At 41.2% G+C, this 17,850-nt stretch overlaps 1 long non-coding RNA gene across 4 annotated transcripts in view; it reads left to right on the top strand.

Annotated features, from left to right (window-relative positions):
- The window catches only part of LOC138155576 (uncharacterized), a 76,618-nt gene extending 62,715 nt beyond the window's left edge, over positions 1 to 13,903 (top strand). For all 4 annotated transcript variants that reach the window (XR_011166874.1, XR_011166875.1, XR_011166877.1 and 1 more), the window contains 3 exons: positions 8,622 to 8,646; positions 9,530 to 9,679; positions 13,231 to 13,903. This is a non-coding gene — a long non-coding RNA (uncharacterized lncRNA). The remainder of the gene's footprint in view (positions 1 to 8,621; positions 8,647 to 9,529; positions 9,680 to 13,230) is intronic.
- Positions 13,904 to 17,850: the final 3,947 nt, after the last annotated feature.

The following is a 17,850-nucleotide window of genomic DNA, read 5'->3' on the forward strand; positions in this document are numbered from 1 at the left end:
GAGAGAGAGAGAGAGAGAGAGAGAGAGAGAGAGAGAAGGAAAGGAAGTGGAGGTGCCTGTTGGACAACCTTCCCAAGGAGTTAGCCACAAAAAGGAAATGAGATAGAGTAGAGTAACTAGTGGGGATGGATGTTTGTAGAGAGTAGGGAAGCAGCTGGTAGACAGGTAGTGATTAAAGATTAGTGAGAGAATAGGGATGATAGAGGAGGTAATATGCTGGAGAATTGAAGATGGAATAGAATTACTTGTGCATGTAAAAGGGTTTACTTTGGGCAGGAAGGAAGAAAATAAGTACTTATTAAGTACCTACTGTGTTCCAGGCACCATGCAAATGCTTTACAAATATTATCTCATTTAGTTCTCACAGCACTCATGGAAGGCAGTTTTTATTATCCTCATTTTAAAGATGAGGAAACTGAAGCAGAGAAAGTATTTTTTTTTTTTAGTGCCTTGACCAGGGTCACATAGCTAGTGTCTGAGGCAGGACCTGAACTCAACTTTCTGACTCCAGGCCCAGCACTCTATTCACTGTATCACCTAACCGACTAGGAGGCAAGAAGAATAGACCAAGCTTCTTGCCAATGTGACAAGAAAATGGCCGCTTCTTCATGTGAAATAGGGGTAACCCAGGACATCGTTGCAGAACACGTCTAAGTGATGTGAGATGAGGAACAGGGAAGTTCTCTTTGGATGGCATTAATCCCTCTAAAGAAGGGGGAAAGGAAAAAAAAAACCATAAACTGTGATTCATTAGCCAATATGCAACTGGGCAGAGAGACCTATTTGTAAATCCTGAGGAGAGATTGTTCCTTTAATACTTGAGAAGCTTCTTCTGTGTGAGCTATGAGAATGTGAATTATAGTATATGAAGGCTTTAGAAATAGACATCCCGGAGTCATGTTTTTTTGAGCTGTGACTTGGAAGGGCCAGGGCACTTGGAGATGGAGACAGTTCCTTGGGAAAGGCACCAGAAAGTGAAGGGAACTTCATGAGGTCATAGTCAGACTAGCAAGGAGGGAGAAAGGGTGGAGAGATAGAAGATATTTTTCTAAAGTCTTTCATGGGAGCCGCTAGTGGCCTGAACTAAGAGAGAAGTAATGTTATGTTATGTGAATTAGTTGCTATTATTACCCTCATTTTATAAATGACAAAACTAAGGCAAATAAAAATTAAGTATCTTGTCCTGGGTCATATGACAAGTAAATGTCTAAGGCAGGATTTGAACTCAAGTCTTTCTGATTCAAAGTCTAGTAACCATTTTTCTGTCCTATCATGTTTTCCAATAAATGGAGCTTTCTCCAATTCCAAACTCAGGGAAACTACTTCTAGGTTTTCATAGTGATGTGTGACTTTTTCCCCTTAGTGGTGGTAATCATTACTAAATCAAAATTTCACTGAAGAGGGTTAATCTGCTTGACTCTGTTGGAATGTCTGTATTATTTAAATCCTGGGCTTGGACCAGCTTTGCCATTTACTAACTATGAGGCTTTGGACAAGTTGCTTCACCTTTGGGGAACCTAACGTCCTCTTCTATCAAATGAAGGGTTTGAACTCAATGATCACTGAGGGCCCTTCTAGTTCAAAACCTGACAATTTCTATGGCTAGTGTATTGGTAATAGGACATGAACAAGACTGTTTGTCTGGGTTGGCTTAAGATGCTGGCCTCTTTGGCAGCAGATAAGTGTGTTAGCTCACTCATTCTTCTGAGGCCCTTGAGCTTCATTCTAGGATTCTCAGTGCCAGGGTGGGTGGCTATATTTATTGCTGAGGGTAGGAGGGGGGGTGACTTAGCTGAACAATCCAGGATCACTAGAGTTGATTCATGTCTCTTCTCTCAAATTCCTGGATATTTACTTCAGATCCTTTTATACAATTGTGATTTCTTTGTTGTGGCTTCACCCTCATTAATGCAGATTATTGACTTCCAATCTCATGCGATGCTTGTCCACATGGGTCCATTAATCTTCCACAGCTGATCTCCCCATTGCCAGGATAGAAGCTTTCCCCTTTTTCTTTTAGTAAATTGGTGGGAGGGTGCAGATTGACAATCTGTTGTCTTATTTTCCTCACATTACTGGTTCAACTCTTTTTCAGGACATATGTGCCCTTAATAATGATGACACGCTTTCACCAAACACAAGTCTTTCCATTACCTTTTGGGTTGGTTGTAATTTGAATTCTTCTTTGATTATTGCATTCTATGATTCACAACCACATGGCAGGGCTCACTAGAGAACTGCAAAGAAATTAATGAACATCCCACGATGTTAGTTTTTCCCACTATAAAAATTACTCTGAGGATCAATGAGTTATTCTTTGCAGAGGTCTCAGAAAACCTTGAAAGGAAGATGCTCTCTCTCTCTCTCTCTCTCTCTCTTCCCCCACATACATACAGTCTACATGTATTATGGAAATGTATCTCTGTCCCTCTTATCACTATCCCTCCCTCTATAACTCTCCTCTCTTTAGTCTCTCTGTCTCTCCTTTTTCTGTCTCTCCTTTCTTTTTCTCTCCTCCCTCCTCCCTCTGCCTCTGTCTCTTTCATATACTTATTACTATGGTGGAAATTGTGGGTAGATTAAAATATGACTTTAATGTAATTCAATATACTTCTAGAAAGCATTTCATTTGGACCATCTAATGACAATTGAAATGTAATTGATGAAAATAGGAAGGTTAGCTTTGCAAGGAACTGAAAGATTACATGTAGAAGCTGCAGCCTCAGGCAAAGACCATACATCGAGAGGGCCAGAGCTGTGTAGCAGATTGCCTACTTCTGTCCATTTTACTTTCCCATTCATTGGTCTGTCAGCTGGAGCTGGCTTGCCAACCTACTTTATGCTCCTCAATGTCTGCTTACTCTTGGTTTGCCTGGCAGGGATGGGTGTGTGTTAAATTCCTTTTCTAGGAGGAGAAAAGGGCAACTAGTCCATACATCATCTTGTGCTGCCTGCCAAGGAGGCAAAAAACTGCTGAGGGGAAAATAGCTCTGGCCTAATTCTCTCCCTGACCTTCCCTTTTCCTTCTAAGTGAACAACACTCTGTCCCACCTCTAATAGTCTGAGTGCACTTAGTCTGATCTCTCCCTTGCCCCTTTCACTCTCTACCCAGCATTCCCTGTAAATCCTGAGTCTCTTCCAGTGTAATGAAACTCCTTGAAGGCAAGGACTGTTTTATCTTTGTGTCTCCATATCTATGATGATGTCTTGCACATAGTGAATTGTAATTATCATATTGGGGTTTGGATAGAGTGTATTCAAATGGTATAGTCTGATCTTGAATAAAGCACTGGAGAGATTATTAAGTGTCCAGAATCCTTAGGTGTTATCCTCAGAGCTGGCCCCTCACTGGAATTGGTTTCTCCTGGTACTAGTAACTCTCCTACAAACTCCAGCTGCTGGACCTTTGATGGTGACACTAATCTTTCAAACCTGGTCCATTCAGTCTGGAGATATGTGTTCACCTAAGATCAGGAAAGAGTAAACAGAAGAGACAAAGGAAACAAATGTAGCATAAGTTCACAGAAGGCAGGGGAGTGGGGGAGGAAGGGAACAAGCATTTTACTGGACACTGAGGTCCTTTCTTGAGCTGAACTTCCAAGCATTCAAGCTCTATTGCAGAGAATGCAACTCTGACGGGCTGGTCACATTGTTCAAATGCCAAGGATATGTTTGCCTAAAAGACTTTTATGGAGAACTCACTCAAGGCAAGTGTTCACACAGTGATCAGAAGAAGCGAGACAAGGACATTCTCATGGTCTCTCTGAAGAACTTTGGCACTGATTGTGTGACATGGGAGACACTGGCACATGACTGCTCAGCATGGCATGCCCATATCAGAGAAGGTGCCGTGCTCTATGAGCAAAGCAGAATTGAGACAGCTCAAAAGAAATATGAGATGTTCAAATTTAGAGACATGTCCACTCCAAATGTTCATATAGACTATTTGTGCCTGACTTGTGATAGAACCTTCCAAGCTTGTATTGGTCTGATCAGTCACAGTTGGACACACCGTATCTTGGCCCTGACATAGTGATGCCATTTTGGTCTTTGAACACAAACACAACCAACCATGTGCCAGGTACTGCACTAAGTGCTTTTACCAATATTATCTCATTTGACCCTCACAACAACCCTGGGAGTGCTATTATTATCCCCATTTTACAGTTGAAGAAACTGAGGGAGAGATTAAGTGACTTGCTCAGCGACACACAGCTAGTAAAGTATGTAAGTCTGGATTTGAACTCGGGTGTTCCTGGGTCCAGGACCAGCCTCTATCCACTAGTACTCCACATCTCATCATAGGAGAGGACGATGAGACATCAGCCACAGTCCCTACCCCTATCCTGAGTTCCACAGCAATTTTTGTTTGTTCACCATTAAGGAAAAGTGTGAAAAGGGCTAAGGGAGGGTGTAGCAATCTTTTTGTCAGTGAACCTAGTTCTAGCACCGTCATTAATCCTTCTAGCTCTAAAGTCAATTAGAAAACACACCAATCACTCATGGCCAGAATTTGGCTCCCCAAAGTTCCACATTATGGTTTGGCAGTAGGCAGAGAATGTTGTACATAAGAGTTCTTTTTCCTTTTGAGACTAACTTGCAATCCAAGAATTACTATTGGAAGTATACTCTCAATGGGGAGATAGTCTATAGGTAATTGTGTGTTGGTACAAATACCTGGATGACATTGGGCATCCATTTAACATTTTTGGGTCTCCATTTCCTCATCTTCATTTGGGGGAGTTAGATTGGAGCAAACTCCATCCAGCATTCTTAGGCTTGAGAGGGGTCCCTGACCACTACAGGCGATACTTGTATTCTGGCTGGGACATACATCATAGAGATGAGCATCTGTCCAGACTCCTTCTGGTGGGTGGGCCCCTTGCTAAAGGACATGTATGACAAGAATCTCTTGATTTGTTCTCATGGTCTCCAGTACTGGAGTCTGTGGCAGTGATGATTGGTCACCAAACCAAGAAAATTAATCTACTCAATAGACTTTCAGAGGTGTGATTCCAGTCTTTTTTTTTTCTGTCTTTCTGTGTCACTATCTATCTATTTCTTGGTCTCTACCTCTGTCTCTCTTTTTCTGTCTCTTATCTCTGTCTCTCACTGAGAAAACTAAAACCCTTTAAACTCTCCCTTAGACTTTCTGCACAGGTTCCATGGGAAATCCTCGTCTATCCTTTCCATCTCCACATATGGTCTGCTCCAATATAGACCCAGGCTAGATGTAAAATGAAGGAGCTGGCTTAGATGATCTCTAAACCATCGTCCAGCTCAAAATCCTGTAGAATGGGGAAGTGACCCCCACCCAAAGTGCTGCTACTTCCAGTTCCCATAAGAAGTCGGGAAATTTGCTTCCAGGAGAGTCTTGATGAAGCCCAATGGGACTACCTTGATGAGACTCCGGTGCAGGCCTGTGATGGGTTTGGGTCTGTTACCCACAGAGCGCACAGCAGCCTTTTTGATTTCTTGCAATTTCAAATCTGGAACTTTGGGAAACTTCAAAAGGCTTCAATCTATCTCAGTTAGCTCTCTGTTCTTGGACTGATACCTTTGCTAGAAACATCTGGTGAGAGACAATGTTGTGAGGGGAAAGGGTTTGGGTCCTCTTACTCCAACGTATGAATACAGGCCTCAATTTTCTTCCTGCCTCCATGTTCTTTCATTTTAGGTGAAGAGATTGGAGATGTGTGGCCTTGGGAATTCCAAAGGGTGGGTGATCTGGGCATCTGGTCATCTAGGCATCCTGGAGTGTGGGAGTTGGGTCCATAATGGGTTTTGAAGCAAGCCCAACATCATTGCCTCAGGAAGCAAGGAGTGACCCTCAAATAGATAAGAAGAAATCTGACATCAATTACCCATTTGGATGTGAACTTGGTAGAATCAATGCTATGCAGAGACTGTGCTAGGTCTGAGCCCATTCTCCCCAAATACTGAGGTGGGATAGGGGAGAGTATGCCCCTGAGGTGTTTGGGGGAGGTGAAATATTTGCACTTTTATTACTTTATCATCACAAAACATCCCTTTGTAAAAACTAATTATTACTAAGTGGTTAAATGAAACTGGGGCACTAGAGACTGGTAGATAGCATTAGGAGAGGGAACACTCTTGGAAGGGGGTTCTTGAGACAATGGCATTAAAGAAAAGATGCTTCAATCCCTTAGGGGTTCCATTAGAACCCTGAGGGGGCCATGTAGGTGGCCTAGCTCTAAGATGGTAATCACAGAGCAGAGTGAGTACTCTTCTCCTCCTGGCTTCCCTGCTCCCTTCCAGTCCGGCTAAAATACCATCTTCTACAGGAAGCCTTTCCTGATCTGCCTGAATTCTAGTGCCTTCTCTCTCTTGATTATTTCCAATTTTTCCTTTATGTAGCTTGTTTTCACTTAGGTGCTCTTCTCCCGCATTAGATTGTGAGCTCTTCAAGAGCAAGGATTGTCTTTTACCTTACTCTTCACGTCCCCAGCTCTTAGCACTGGGCCTGACACACAGTAAGCACTTTAAATGTTGTAATGTTAATGGGATAGAAGATCTTCCCTGGCCATTAATAGGCCTCAGGTGGAGCCCATTAAGGGAAATTTCTTAGGGGAGGCTTGCTTACAGGAAGGCTTTCACACTTTTTGCTAATTTCTAATCAGGCACAGTATGGGAGCTGGCTCTGGGAAGTGTATAAATACTCTGAGTTGGTATTTTTGCTTTGGGGGCTCGCTTATGAGAAGGATCATTCCCTGTTCAAGGTCTGAATGGTTGCATGTTCAGAGCTCCCTGACTGCTCAGATGAAAGGCTCTCTGGATCCAGGGATGTATGTAAGGTTTATAGTTGATTCAGGCAGTCAGAGCCTGTCTTTTGGCCTTTATTTCTCTACTTGTATTTTATCTGTTTGTATTTTCTCTGAAGTTCAGGGTGCTGACTTTCCCCTTGAATTAGTGAATGTAATTAAAAAAAAGATTGTTGACCCCTTAAACTGCTCTTTCCTAGTAAAGCAGATGTGAGAACCTGTACTAGCAGCCATCCTGGGTATGCTAGTGTAGTTGCTGCTACAAATATTTATTGACTGACTGATTGGACCCATAATCCTGAATTTTGTAGAATGGGAACAAATAGAAATCTAGGGAGTCTGATTGACTAGGGTTAGGGCAGTTCTGACTCTATACTGATGCAGATGTAATGTGTAACAGCAGTTTGTCTTTCTCTAGTATTCAGAGTAGTGCAGTGGAAATAGTCCTAGATTTGGGGTCAGGGACCCAGGGTGACACAAATATTTACTAGCTGTGTGACCTTTGCTAAGTTACCTCACCTGAGTTTCCATCTCTTTATCTGAAAGCAGGGCTGGCCTTCCACCTCAGTTGTACGAGGATATGATTAGGTTTGTAAAAGCTCTTTGTAAACACATAAAGTACTAAATGGAGCGATTATTGTGTCAAGACCTTCTCAGAAGGCAGAGGATATTCAAGGTACTAGGACAAAACATAAAATGTTTCCCTCAAACCCTAACATTTTTCTGCTGCTGAAATCAAGTTAAAATGAACAGGAATGAATGGGTAAATCATACCTGAATAGTGGCTTCCTATGCCTGAGTTTCCTTTTCCTGCTCGGTCTATGGTCCTGATATCTACTTTTCCTTGTCTGTCAGATGCTGGGGAAATGCCCTTTGGAAGTCATTTTTCATTTGGGGCTTTTTAACTTTGACACAGTGAGGCAGTGGGGTTTAGAGTGAGAGGACTAGGCTTAGAAATACCAGGAAGCAGGGCAGCTATGTTACACAGTACATAGAGTACTGGCCCTGGAGTCAAGGGGACCTGAGTTCAAATCTCATCTCAGACACTAGCTGTGTGATCTTGGGCAAGTCAACCCTGATTGCCTGAAGGAGGAAGGAGGAAGGAAGAAAGGAAAGAAACAAAAAATCAGGAAGTCCTGAATTCAAGTTTTGTCTCTGACCCATGGGCAGAGACACCTCTCAGTGCCCCCAAGCAACCTGGTAAGAACTATAAACTACATAGGAATTCACTAATCTGTATCAGTGGAGTGAGTTTCCATATGGGAATACTTGTCACCAGTTAAATAACAGATCTAGACCAAAAAATCAACAACAAATCAGTTCTATTTCAAGTTTATGTACAAAGCGCAATCAACCAATTAATATTTATAAGCACCTAATAGATTTGGCTGGGTACCAGGGATACAGATGAATAAAACAATCCCCATTGACAGGGAGCTTACATATTAAGGGAGAACAATCACACATCTCAATATATACAAGAGTATTACATTGGTGCTAAGGCTATAAAGACAAAAGTGAAATAGTTTCAGTCCTCAGAGCTGGGCACCAATTTCTTGTAAGTTGCATATAAAGATAAAGTAGTCTCACTTCTTCACAAATCCTCTGCTACAGGAGTCCTCTGCAAAAAGGGCTCAGTTTGGGAAGTGGAGATCAGGTATCCCATCTCTATTATCTCTGGGCATTTGAAAATCAAGGCTTGTAGTTTTACAGTTAGTATATTTACAACAATCTGCAACCATTGAAAAAGTCTGTTTAATGAAATGCTGGTTATGTCTTCAGATAGGTTTGTTAGAAATCATTCTTGGTAAACATGTGTCATTTTTTTTATTCCCACAGAGGTCTCTTGCAGAAGTCCCTGAAGGTAAATATTTGCACGGTTTTCAGTTTGTATTTCCATAGCCTAATTTGGTGCTGAAATGAGTGGCTGGCTCTCCATTCACAGTGCTTGTTAATATTCACAGAGGTGATTCTCCCTCAGTGGGATGTGACATTCTAGCCCAGCAGCTGGGACAGAGTCTACTTGTTAACTATTGGCCTAATACAGAGGAATGGTCTCACTGCTGTGCCTTGTTTTAGGGAGGAGGGATTTTAAATAAGTCTGGATTACAGTTTGTTTGTTTCTTTAAATGAGCACCCTTTTCCTTTTGGAATTATTGTAGCATTAGGTTATTAGTGCCTGGAGTGGTGTTTGAAATCTTTCCTGGGAGCTGTGAAAGGTTGGCTTGAAGAGCTAGAAATTCTTTGAATACTCAGATTGTCTCTGAGAGAGAGATTGAGTGAAACTTTCCTTCAAGCCTTTTGTTTTTCCTTCAGAAACTTAATTACAGTTCTGAAAACAACCAGGAAATGTTATCTATGCCCAGTCATGGAGAACACTAGACCCAGACTTCTTTCTAGGGTACATGTGAATGGAAAAGGGAGGAAATTCCTTTCTAATTAAAAAAAAATACAGTTTATTTTAAGCTACAATGAATGATGACTTAAATGAATGACTTAAAGCTATCCCCAATATGGTATGATGGTTACATTTATCATCAAAGTTGGAGTACAATGCAGCTATATGATAGGCCAGGGACTAATTGAATTATTTCATGGCCCAATGCTTGGGCTCGAAAAGAGGAACTTAGAATTGGGGGCCTGGATATATTTACTGACATCTGGGAAACTCATCCAACTCAATGGGCACAAAACACCACCCAAGATCCTGGAGACATTAATCTACAAATTATGTTTGCTCCTAACAGTATCTTGAATCACACCTGTGGACCATTTACAAAGATCTCTGATCATTTCCTAGAGGACCACTGATAAACTTCATGAAGTCTGAGGTCAGCAATCAGGCACCAGCCCATGACAAGGAAGTACTTTTTATTCACTCTAAAAGGACCAGGCAAGTTGAATTAAACCTGTTTGAACTTGGCCACTAGTACTTATTATGCTTTAATGGCATTTAATAACTGATACCTATAATTAATATTTATATAACATTAATAACTGTAAATTGATTAACACAAATTAATGGATTAAAAATTAATTGAATGCAAATTAATTAATTACAAATTGATTAGTATTGTCTTATATGACTTCACAATAACTGGATATAGGTGCTATTATTAGCCGCACTTTATAGATGAAGAAACAGAATCTGAAAAACTTAAGTGATTTTCCCTAGATAAAGTAAGCAAGGCTACTGCTTTTCTGAGAGATTTAAACAACTAAAAAGAGATGTTCATTGACAATATTGAAGTGAAAGCTATAACCCATTTTGGCTACTTAGGCCACTCACTGTGCAGTGATACGCAAATTGTAAAAGAAATTGAAAACCAAATAAAGGTCAGCATGCCTTTTTTAAAATTATTTTTTCAATTAGTAGTAATCTAAAACAACTAAATTATTCTGAGTATTAAATACTTAAATCAGCTACAAAGGCTCTATGAAGGAAGATGCTATCCACCTGGGGGGGGGGAGCCTGATAAATAGAAGTATTCATAGTATGGTTTTACATATATATATGTACATATGTATCACACACATACATATACTTATACGTATATGTATATACTGGGCTAAATGATGACCTTCTCTAGTGTAGGGTGGGGAGGGAGGGAGACAGTTCAGAACTTTAAATGGAACAAAGATATAAATATAAATACATATGAAAATTGGATATGAATAAAATTAAATTTGAAAATTTATCATAATCTATTTTCTCTCCATCTCATAGTCACTCACAATTGAAAAAGAGAAAAGAAAATCCTTGTAACAAATCTGCAAGGTCAAGCAAAAAAATTCTCCTATTGTTCTAGTCCTGAACAATATGTCTTGTTCTGCATCTCATGTCCATCACCTCCCTGAGGAGGAAATCATTATTAATGGAATGACAGCTGATCTGTTGCATTGATTGGGGTTTCTAAGTCTTTCAAAGTCATTTGTCTTTACGATGCTGTTATTGTCTTAGTTGCTCTCCTTGTTCTGCTCACTGGGTTTTGAAGGTGTCCCCTTCACTGCTTTTTACAGCACATTTATATTCTATTACATCCACGTGCCATAATTTTTCAGTCATTTCTAAAATTGCAGGAGCCCCCTCAGTTTCCCATTTATTGCTACTACACAAAGAGCATGCCTTTGGGGGAAGTAAAGGACAGGCTTATAGATCTATTGGCACGAATGTCTTAAGTTCTAGCTGGTGGATCAGCCATGGGTCTGTGAGTCAGTTACAACCAGTCACAAATTCTGCAAATAAACACTGCAGAAAAATCAACAACTTTGGACAATTTTGGTCATAACAGCAGAGATTAAGAGTTGGAAAGGGCCTTAGAGTATAAACCCCTAATTTTTAGTTGAGGAAACTGAGGCAGGTTAAATGATCTAGCTAAGGTCACACAGGTCAAAAGTGGGAGACTAGGGTCTGATCCTAGGACCTCCAACACCAAAACCAGTGCTTTATGGGGGGGGAGGATGGTTGCAATGCACTTGGAGTACTGAACATGGAGTCATGAGATGAGTTCAAATTCTGGCTGTATTAGCATAGTTATCTCCATAAACATGTTCACTTAGGCAAGACTCCTAACCTCTCAGCCTTAGTTTTTTTCATCTGGAAAATGGGGAGATAGGACTAAAAGAATGCACTCTAAGGTCATTTCCAACTGGAGACCTGAGATTCTATGGCCCTTATGACTACATCATGTTCTCTTTCTAAGGCATAGCATGTTCACCATCTTCAATCTCTGTCTGTCTCTTTTTCTTTTTGGAGGGGGAAAGGCAGGGCAATTGGGGTTAAGTGACTTGCCCAAGGTCACACAGCTAGTTTTTGTGTTAAGTGTCTGAGGCCAGATTTGAACACAGGTCCTCCTGACTCCAGGGCTGGTGCTCTATTCACTGTGCCAACTAGCCACCCCTAGTATACCATCTTCAAATGCAGAAAAAAACAAAGTGTAGTGAGGTTAAAAAACAAAACCATTTTTTAAAAAAAATCCAGTTATGTTTAGCTGAATTGAATAAAAATGAAGGCTGAGGGGCTGAAGGGGGCCTGGTCCTCAGTTTACCATTATATGTAAATTCCTTGATTGCTGTACTTACTATTCTGTCTAATATAGGGCAGCACTCTTGAAAAAAAAAAACCAAACCAAAACAACAAAACACTGTTATCATGTTCCTTTAATGGACAGATGTACCCTGGGCTAGTTGCTGCACAGAATACACAAAAGACACCTAGTAACGATTGATTCTGGTCAAGTGTAGCCTTGGGAGAGCAAAAGTGGTTCCTGGGCATTCTAATGATAAGGCGCAGGTGTTTTTAGCCTCCATGGAGGATTCCTTTATTTGCATTTCATAGTAGAAATAAAAGCTGAGCTATGTGCATGTACACGTTTGGGGTTATGGCCTGCTATGGGAAGGTCCACAGCAACCAGATTACAGCCCACACTAACCTTCTCATTTAAGCCAAATTTTAAAAAGAGTTGGAAACTTATTTTTATCCTAAAATGTGCATTCCTGGGGGGCTTAATTTATTCTTGTGACTATGTATGCGTGCATAGGTATTTTAAAAAGAAATGAAGAAAAATGACTGAATTTGTTGGCAATCCAGCATTTATTTTTTCTAAGTAGATGATTAGGTGGGCTTTTGTTATCTGAGCTCCTTGGAAGGGGGGCATGAAAGAACCAGGGCCCAAAGGCCCATCGACTCACAGAGAGGAAAATGCCTCCCTCTCAATGCTATTGTACTTAACTGACTATTAGCTGTGAAACAGCAGCTTAATGGCCTTTCAGCCTCTGCACCAAAGCATAAAATCGAACAATTAAGTTAATGTCACTGGGAAATCTCCTGAGAGGAGAAAGTGGGCCAGCAGGTTGTGCCTGCCAAGGTAAGGGCCACAAGAGGAAGGTTTAAGTCTCACACGGTTTCCTGAACCTTAGTGGACAATCTAGAACCATTGGACCCTAGGATGTTAGAAAAGAGGGCCTTATAAGAAACAGCTACTTCCGTGGTTGTAACATAAAAGAAAACAAAGCATCCCCATGAAATAACCTCACTAAATTCTTACCATGCTAGGGAGGTAGAGTGCAGCCTGTAGTCAGAGGAGGTGGGTTCAGTTCCCAGCTCAGCCACTAACCTACCTCTGTGATCCTAAAGCAAACCATGTAATTTCTCTGGTCTCAAATTCCTCATCTGGGAAACAAAGGGAGAAGGTGGATGGGAAGATCTGAACTGGGGCAGTTCCATGGTGGCAGTGGGTGGAGAATGGGATGGGAAGACTTGATTTCAAATCCTGCTGTAGATACTACTTGTGTGGTGCTACTTTCAAGTTGTGGTGCTAGAGGATTCTTTTGAGAATCCCTTGGATAGCAAGGAGATTGAATCAGTCAATACTTAGATTAATTCAGGATATTCGCTGGAAGGTAAAATATTGAAGCTAAAGCTTAAATACTTTGTTCCCGTAGTGAGAAGACAGGACTCAATAGAAAAGACCCTGAATTTGGGAAGAACTGAAGGCAAAAGGAGAAGGGAACGACGGAGGAAGAGATGGGTAGATGGTGTCATAGAAACAATGAACTCAAACTCGGACAGACTTTGGGAGATGGTGGAGGATAAAAGAATCTGGCTGCTATGGTGCATGAGGTCAGGAAGAGTCAGACACAACCCCAACGATTGACCAACATGTACATGATTGCATATCACCGCATTCTACTCATCCTTCCTTTTTTTTTTCCAGTCACCATTAATGGACAGCATCCCAGTCCTTATCACCTTATCCCGTGGACTGTTCCAACGGCCTCCAAACTTAGCCTGTACAGTCAGTCCCATGTTGCTCCCATTCATTCTGCATACTGCTGGCAAACTAATCTTCATCAAACACAACTTCACATCAATTTCCTGCTCAGAAATTTCAGTGACTTCCAGCTTCCATCATATCAAGTCTATGCCCTCCTATGTCTAGCTGAGGGCACCTTTTACAATGTTCCCATGGGTGGGGCAATATGGACCACATCTTCACATTTCCTGTGTCCACCATCAATGAATCCTCTTATTTACAAAAGAAACTGAAGGGAAATGACTTGCCCAAGGTCAGATTGTGATTTAGTAATTAGAATTAAACCTCCCAGATTCCTGACTCCCAGCCCGGGTCACTTTCTGTTCTACCAAATTGTCTCTTAAACATATTTTTCTTGCACTATTGTCTGTGTAACCTTTGAGTATCAATGTGAGTTGGAGGGGGGTGAGCCCAGAAAGCAGTGCTACATGTGTTTTTCATGTGCATGTGTCTTCCTCCAGCAAGATTGTAGATTCCTTTAGTACAAGGACTCACTTTTTTAGCTGCTTGGTCTCTCCTACAATTTAATTAACTTTGCTAATTAAAGAAGAGAGGTAGACTCAGAGGATTATAAATTTAGATCTGGAAGGAACCTTAGAGGTCATCCAGTCCGACTTCCCTCATTTTCCAATGAGATCACTGGGGCACAGAGGAGTGAACTGCTTTTCCTAGGGTAACACAGATAGTGGACAGCTAGGTGGCACAGTGGATAGAGCACCAGGACTGGACTCCTCTTCCTGAGTTCAAATCTGGCCTCAGATACTTACTAGCTGTGTGACCCTGGGCAAATCACTTAACTCTGCCTCAGTTTCCTCATCTATAAAATGAGCTGGAGAAAGAAATGGCAAACTAGGGGTGGCTAGGTGGTACAGTGAATACAGCACCAGCCCTGGAGTCAGGAGGACCTGAGTCCAAATGCATCCTCGGACAACTAACACTTACTAGCTGTGTGACCTTGGGCAAGTCACTTAACCCCAATTGCCCTCCAAAAAGCAAAAAAAAAAAAAAAGGCAAACTATTATCTTTGTTGAGAAAGCCACAACAACACAAATGATAATTGTCTGGGGGGGGGGAGATGATGGAACCCATTGTTCTTGACAACTGTCCTGTGCTTCCTCCACTAGCAGATGCTCAATATATGCTTATTGAATTTAATTAGATTGAATCTCAGGTGGGTTGAGATCAATTCCTATTGAAATAAGTCATGGATACAAATGTCTGCTCCTCTGAGGCTTCAGAGAACCTTCTTTCTTTGCCTCATTTCAAATTCCATTGATTTTGGTGATGTTTCTCTTTTGAACTCTCCTTTTTATTTATTTATATCCTTCCCCTAAAAAAAGCCCCTGAGGCATATTGGAATATAATCCATAACAGATATTTATTATTAATAATAACAATGAAAATAAGGCAGGAGTTTCTACCATTACTTCTGACTATTTGGGGTATTTGCAGCAATGTGATTCCTGCCTAAAGGCAGGTTAAGTATGAGGACCTCAGCTGCACAATTAATATGAGCCATATGTAAATCAGCCAATATGGGCCAGCTAAGATTCAATCAGTTGAGTCTCCAAGGTGAGGAATTCTTCAGCTGATTTTTATAGGAAAAATCAGTTCCTTAAGGGGAGACCATCTCTGTGAGAGGTACCAAAGAAGGAGGTGGTTTTGAAGTGAGATTTGAGAGAAAAGAAGGTCATGGGTCACCTAATCTCTGGTTGGGAGTAAACTGGGATGAAATAATTTGGGTCCCACAGGATATTGGCAGTCTTTTTTCTTTGGTTCAACTGAAGACTAAAATAACATCTCATAGGGTTAAGGAGAAGGACTTGAGATTGTACCTGGAGCTGTCAGTCTGCTCCAAATCCACAGGCCCTGAGGAAGGCTCTACCCTGAGGCCTCCTGGCTGATTAGTGAACCCCTGCCTGCAACTGGCAGTCTTGAGAAACCCTGGCCTCCTTGCTCAATTCACTTTCATCTTGCTCTTGGGTCTGTTCTGTCTCTGCACTGACGGCTTTGTCTTCTGGGGGAGCACCCTCCTCCACTCCTCATTTGCCTTTTCATGCTTAGTCTTCTCCTATTAGAATATAAACTCCTTGAGATTAGGGACTGTCTTGCTTTCTTGTTTTTGTATCCTTAGTGATTAGCAAGGGCCTGGCACATAGCAAGAGCTTAATAAATATGACCAATCACTTATCTATATACCTATCTATTCACATAGCATTTATCTCTCCGTTTATTTCTCTATCTACCTTTATCTGTCTATCCTTCTATCATCCATCTATCTACCTGTGTCTCTCTATCATGAGAGAAATGATTATTTCTCTCATATCAATTATTGGGAAGATCCAGGATTTTCCCCTTTTCCTATTCCTTTACTTAAAGTTTAGTCTTTCAATCAGATCTTTAACCTTGCACCCAAATTTACCCCACCTGACCATCTTATCTACATGGAGTTGATGCCTGCCCATCTAGTAAAACCTTACAAAGAAAATCTAATCTGGATGATATCTAGTCCCATTGTATTCATGTCAGACAGGTCTGAGTAAACAGGGTGACTTCTCCCAGCTCTTCACTGGAATAGGTCCGACTCTCATCGTAATATTCATTCTTCTTATTAATTGTTAACCAATCAGAGTTGATTGCCACCTGTTGAGAACACCTACTCTTTGAAGGGCATATAAGAAGCTGCCATGATATGTCTTTGGTTTAGGAGAGATGGCCAAATGCCCATCCTTTTATTACTCGCTAGAATAATTAATGAAATGATTAATTACCCAGAAACTGTCTTGAATTTTTCATATGCCACAATCATCTATCCCTCCATTTGTCTCTCTATCATCCATCTATCTACCTATATCTATCCCTCTATCATCTCTCTACCTACCTATCATGTATTCCTCTATCCATCTATCTATCTGTCAGTCATCTGTTTGTCTCTCTATGAAAGAGAAATGCAATGTTTTTTTTTTTTTTTAAACCATTTAAGTCACAGCCGGGTTGAACAGCCTTCTGGCCACATTATAGCTTAGAGCAAAGAGAGGAATACGAGAAGGATATGGACTGGAACATGGTGAAGGGAACTCCCAGGTAAGGAAACTCCCTTTGCAACTTCTTTGCCTGTTATAACGTTAGATGGCTGTCTAAAGCACTGACAGGTGATTTGCCCAGAGTCACACAGCTAATGAGTCGCAGACAGGAATTGAACCCAGGTCTTACTGGTTTCAATGTCAGCTTTTCATCTGTTATGTCAATTTACCTCTTGACGTAACTGAGGCAGATGAAGTAAAAGACATCGTAAGGAACGTGTAATCTAAATGGGGCGTGTTACAGTCTGCTTTTGTGACTGTAGCAGCAAGCACCCCAAGCGTCCTCAGGGTTTGCAGCTACCACAGGTTCTTGGATCTGCTTTGTTAAAGGAAAGCAACTCAAAATGGGTTAACAAGCTTACTTTAATCAGTCAGACATATATCGTTTACCTTGTTCAGGGGAAAAAGGTCAGCACCCCGAACTTCAAAGCAAACAGGCAGAATTATCAAGACAGAAACAGATCAAATAGACAGATTTCCAAACTGTCCAACCATTACATCCATACCCAGTCAACATCTGGGTTTCCACATCTGGGTTTTTCAAAGCCGGGGGACTCTTAACAACGGCTTCCCAGAATTCAGATCAAATCACAGAACACTTCTCAAAGTGAGTCCCAAAACAAAGCTACACATCAGGGCTTATATAGCCTTCTCCTGGCTCAGAGAATGTAACAACCTTATTGACCCACTGGCCAATCAAAAAGTATCTACTGAAAAACAAGCCTCCCTCCCCAGGCTTCTGGTGCACTTTAGCCTAGGGGCAGGGAAGATCTTTCAAATTTGCATTCCCATTACAGTGACTTAGAGGGCTTTGCAAAAGAATTAGATGATCTATGATGCCCTGATTTGCAAGTGAATTGGATTTAAGTGAAGCAGGGCTGTGCAAAGTCACCAGCCTCACTCTCTCCTCCTTAACCACATGGGTCCCATGGCAAGTTATAGATCAGGACAATTGGAGATGGCCTCTGATGAAGGGAGAGACCTTGACCTTTTTAAGCTAAGGTCTTTCCCAGGTCTCAGTTTGTCTGAGACATACCCTCCACTACCACCCCAATGCAAGGGTATGCTGGAGCCAGATGTCAACAGCCCATTGTTAAATTTTCAGTGACAGTATTTACACTTCAGAAGCAAACTATAAATCAGGGCTTAATTTATTGTTTTTTGATTGTC

The sequence above is a fragment of the Petaurus breviceps genome, unplaced genomic scaffold, assembly GCF_028583685.1.
Source record: "Petaurus breviceps papuanus isolate PSGF00001 unplaced genomic scaffold, PetGlider_PUasm1.0 91133, whole genome shotgun sequence".
In the NCBI taxonomy this organism is placed as follows: domain Eukaryota; kingdom Metazoa; phylum Chordata; class Mammalia; order Diprotodontia; family Petauridae; genus Petaurus; species Petaurus breviceps.